General features: G+C 40.5%; 1 non-coding gene across 1 annotated transcript; it reads right to left on the reverse strand.

Moving 5' to 3' along the window:
• Positions 1-1622: 1622 nt before the first annotated feature.
• On the reverse strand, positions 1623-1811 carry LOC122151111. Its single transcript, XR_006163978.1, has one exon. It is a non-coding gene; the product is annotated as a U2 spliceosomal RNA (small nuclear RNA).
• Positions 1812-5508: the final 3697 nt, after the last annotated feature.

A 5508-nucleotide genomic window follows, 5' to 3' on the forward strand; every position in this document is an offset into this window, starting at 1 on the left:
TCCTTCCGAGGAGTGGCTGGTGGGTTTGAACTGCCAGCCGTCTGGTTAGCAGGCAAGTGTCTTAGCCACTATGCTACCAGAGCTCCCCAACATAAGATTATCCAAGTCATATAGCGTCCCCATTAAAAATAAATGTATGGAACCACAATCCTGGGGCACAATAGTAGTAAAAGGTTCCCACTCACTCATCTCTGTCCATAACATATATTTTTATGTACCAAAATAAAAATATAAAAGACCAGAATACTAAAATAAAGAGGTAGATATAATTGGTTCACACCAAAGTAAGAGAGAAATTTCACCTGCTTCACACGTGCCTGTGGCACATTTGCAGAATTCAGTGGGTCAAAAATAGAGGGTCAAAGAGAAAACAGAAAACAAAATTTTAGTGTATCTAGAAAGCAATGATAAAGAATAAAAAATAAGGATAAAGACTTTTTAAAATTATGAGATCCCTTTGTTCTAGTCTATGCAAATAAATTTGAGAAGCTAGATGTGATAAACCATTATCTAGGTAAATAGGAACCGACCCCAGAAAACATAGAAAATTTACACAGACCAATTATCAGAGAAGAAATAGACAACGTTGTCAAAGAGCTGCTCTCAAAAGGAGCACCAGGTTCAGATGTGTCCCAGATGATTCTACCAATTTAATTCCCATGCTATTTAAATTGTTACATAGCATAGGGAGAAAAAGGAGGAAAATCTTGTCTTTTTTTTTTTTTAATGAAACAAGCTAAAATTCCCACCTTAGAAAAAAAAAATAAGACATCACAGGAGAAAAGATAACAGGTAAATTATACTTCTAAATATCATTGTAAAAATATCAAAATTGATATTCACCAGTGCATTGAAATAATAATGAAATATGACCAAGGAGGTTTGTGTGTGGTGAGAGGAAAAGAAACCATTAGGGACAGTTTAATATATCTCTTCATATAATTCACGCCTTCTGCATCTTACTAGATCAAAAAGGAGAATTCATGATATCACTGCCATAGATGTTGCAGAGATATTTGATAAAATGAAGTATGATTCTTGACAAAAACACATTCTAATATAGGAATAGAGGGGTATTTCCTTGACCCTTAAGAAAAAAGCACATGTCAGCATTTGGTGGGAAGCCTCTAAAAAGCACTCCCATTAAGGGAAGGAGCTAGACGCTATTAATTTTCATTGCTCTGGAGTAAGTAGGCAAAGCAATTTGACAATAAATAGACTCTACAAAGGGTAATGTAAGGATCATCATTATTTGCAGATGGTTTCATTGCTTACTCAAGAAAATCACCTGGAGAAACAGCTATTCTAAATAATCAAAGAATTTAGCATGATGATTAGGTATAAAATTAATATACACTGTTAGTGCACACCAGCAAGCCCTTGTTAGAAGATAAAGCTGAAGAGACCCATTCACTAAGGAACAATAATGAGCAGGTCTTACCCACCCAGATACTCGTATTCCTTCCAACTATAATGATCAAAGCACATGGTACCAGTCCATGGTAATGAAGAACTCACTGAAACTCAACTAAGTGTAGAAATAGATCTAAATACACAGGAGAAGTAGGAAGTGATAAAGGGAGCATATCGAATCACTGAATATAAGATTATCCATGAATAATGTTGGGCCAACTGGGTCTCCATTTGCAATAGAAGGTCAATGCGTGGAGCAGACAAAGCAATCTCCCACGCCATTGCCCAGCTCAAAAACGCCGTTGAATATGTTCTCCTCAGATACAGACGTATATCTCAGACATTAAACTGGTAAGAACAGATAATACACTGATCTTAGACACAAACTGAGAAGGGATTGAGCCTTCAATTTTCAATTTTGGAAAAGAAAATGTGGGTCTGTGTCTCACGTTTTATTTCAAGATAATTTCTACGGGATAAAAGATTTCACTGTAAGAAAATGAAATCACAAAATTACTAGAAAAAAAAAAGATGAGAACATTTTTGTGTCTAGAAATGAAGTGTCCTTTAGTATGGTGTATTCTCCAAAACCCAAAAAAGCAGTAACTAACAGACTCAGCCACACACAAAAACCCTGCCTTACAACAAACACCATAGACAAGGGTGTTTATGATGTTAATGTGAAGTAACCAATCAGGAGAAAATATGTGCAGTTCATATCACAGATAAAGGAGTAATATATTTAGTGTGCAAAGACTTGTTATGCATAATGGAGAAGACAAATGATCCAAAGGAAAAGTGCAGGAAAAACGATATGAACAGACAGTTCACAGAAAAAGGAAACACACATCGCTCTTAAACACAGGAAAATGACTGTTTCAAAATTACACTGAAGGCACTTTTATGGATTCTGTTACAGAGGTGAGGTGATGTGGAAAGAGTTACTCTTCTATTTGCTGTAGGAGTCTGAATTAGTGCCACATCTAAGATGGAGCACATTCTGGTTACCTAGGGCTGCTCTGAAAGGAATATACCACAAATGGCACAGTTTTAAGAAACAGGAGTTTATTCTCTTACAGTTTGGAGGCCTTAAGTCCACGTTCAAAGTGCCAGGCTCTAAGGGCTGAGCGAAAGCCCCTCAACCTTGGGCTTTAGCTCTGCCTCCTGCTCCCGGTACACTAGAGCTAGAGCCTTTGCTTCATTCAGACAGCTGCTGGCTGCTGAGGCTGACAAGCCCAAGGTTGACAAGTAAAAAGGCACAGTCCTAATGTTACCAAACCACATGGCAGGCCATTAATTCAAGTCCCTTGAAAGTCCCAAGGTTGGCAGAGCATGGCAGCCTGCTGAAAAACAATATGCCTACATGCAGGGTTCAAGTGAGCCATAAGTTAGAGACCATTCCCAAAGGCTTCTCCTTATATACAGGAAGCAGACCACATCCCTAAGGCTCACAGTACATTCCACCATGGAGTTGATTACCAGTCTCATCATCGGGAATACTACATCCAGCAGCCCAGCCACTCAAACCAGGTCCAGCCAAGTTGACACGTATACTTAACTAGCACAGAGGGCAATCTGTAGTATCTGTCAACATTGAAAACATATACTTAGACTCAGAAATTTCAGGTCTAGAAGTAGATCTTAAAGATATACCCTCGTATCAATCACAGAATGCCAATATTTTATTAGTCTGTATGGTAAAAAGTCAAGGAAAGGTTTCAATATGGACTCAAATTTTTCTTGCTGGTTACCAGGGGTGGGAGGTGGGGAGGGAACACTATTAGATAGGTAGAGACAAGTATTGATTTGGGTGATGAGAAGGACAGTGTACCAAATGTGAGAGATCAACACGGTGGCACTGAGGAAGAGGAAGACATAGAGAAGTACCCGGGAGGCACAGACAACAAAGATGAACCCTTTTGCACATACAGTACTGCACTGTCAGTGAAGGCAAACACTGATATACGGGTGGATAGGTGGGTGGACAGGCTGAACTATTAGGTATATCTATGCAGGGGGGAAGTGTGCCCAAGACCATGTATAGGGTTGGCAGACAATGTTTTGACAAGTGTATTTGTATATTTTGTAAGAATTCCCAGGTATATGGTAGAGCTGAAAAGGTACAAGGTTGTAGTCACTTCTTAGCCACAACCACCCAGAGGGAGAGAGTCGTTGGACCTGTGGGCTTGGGACCATAGTCACAGGGGACATCAAGCTCAATTGGCATAACATAGTACACAAAATCATTTTTCCACATCCTACTTTGGCAAGTAGAGACTGGGATCTTAAAAGCTTGCAAGCAGCCATCTAGATGCAACAATAGGTCTCTCCTCGTCCACAGGAAAGAAGAATGAAGAAAACCAAAGACACATGGAAACAGTCCAAGGAATCCTCAGCCTCTACGACTGTGAGACCAGAAGGACTAGATGGTGTCTGGCTATCACTGTCAACCACTTGGAGGGGAATCTATGTAGGAGATCCTGGAAAGATTGGGAGAACAATGTGGAACAAAACTCAAAATCATTTTTAAAATAAATAAATAAATAAAGGAACCAGGTTTGCTGGTCTGATAGAGCCTGATGGAACCACTGAGACTATGGCTCCTAGCTGCCCTTCAGGTCTGGAATTGAACTCACTCCTGTGGCTTTCAGCCAAACAAAAGACAGATATATGAACTAAACATTTACATTAGGTAGATGCACCCCTTGGAGAGATCAACTTGTGGGGGAACAGAAAGGATGTGCATGCACAGGGAGGCAGCTCAGGGGGCAAGAGTGCATGGGAGGGAAGGACATAGGGAAGAGGTAACACAGGGGGAAGAAGTGGGAGGGGAGCTGTTATATTGTGGGAAATTACAGTCAATATCATAAGACAAAGTATATGTGAGCTGACTATGGAAAGTGAATTTGTTCTGTAAACTTTCACCCAGACCACAAATAAACTTAATAATAATAATAATAAAAGATATACCCTCACATATGGAAATGACTACTATATCCAAGGATGTTCAAAGCAGGGCTGTGCACGTAGCAAAAGATTAGAACTAACTGCCTATAAACAGTGGTCTGCTTACATAAAGTGTGTTATATTCGTCCAGGGGAACACTATTTAGACATTAAAAAGAACAAGGCTGCTTTGCATTCATTCCTTCAACAAATGTTTATTGAGCATCTACTTTATTTCAAGAACTGTTTTTGAGCTGGTGATCCAGCAATGAACAAAACAGATGAAGACCCCTGAGCATTTGGGGCTTACACTCAAAGACAGTATGTGGAGAAAAATACAGACAGGAAGGGGATGGGGATGTAGAATGCCCCTCAGGTGAATTTGTTTGCTGTTTGTCTCACTATTAGACTGCACTTGAGGGTTTTGGGGAGGAAGACCACAGAAGTCTTCTCATCCTTTCATAAGAAGGCCACGTGCTGGGCACTTCTGGTAAGATGGAGGAATAAGTAGACAAGCTACACACACCCTCTTCAACAAAGAAAAGAGAAACCAGTTGACAGAGACACAGAAGATAATCCTGGAGCCCTGAGCTTTGAAAGGAAGTATACACAAGTGGATTAGGCACCAACTAGTGGATAAACCTGAATGAAAATAGTGAGCACAGAGATGTTAAGAGCAGTAGACTGTCAGCTACTCTGATGAGGCAAACAGCCTGAATATTTCCAAGTGGTGTTGGGACCTGAGAATTGAAGTAAAGATCACTCCTGGTTGCCAAGGGCTGCAGGGATGACTGTGCTGGTGGCCCATCACTAGGAAGGGAAACAGCAAGGAGGGAGACAACCTGAGCTGTGGACTTTCCACTGTCTGGAGGGTGCAGTCATTTTGATTGTTTACAAGTGGTGGGCATTGTGAATATTTAAAGTGACCAAGGCTGCAGCCATTTTCAATCTGGACAAGTGGTGGCCATTTTGGACTTTAAACTGACAGCATATTCATTCAGATTCCAGGGACCTAAGAATAGGCTGTATTTGCCAAGGACAGCAGGGACATATAGGAGGGTAACCATGGGAAAGGAGACAGGTGGTGAGTGTATAAGTACTGCCAAGAAGTGAATAGAGGAGCACAGCACACTGATGACTCAAATAACAT

The sequence above is a fragment of the Orycteropus afer genome, unplaced genomic scaffold, assembly GCF_000298275.1.
Source record: "Orycteropus afer afer isolate SDZICR_OR568_19922 unplaced genomic scaffold, OryAfe1.0 scaffold00304, whole genome shotgun sequence".
In the NCBI taxonomy this organism is placed as follows: domain Eukaryota; kingdom Metazoa; phylum Chordata; class Mammalia; order Tubulidentata; family Orycteropodidae; genus Orycteropus; species Orycteropus afer.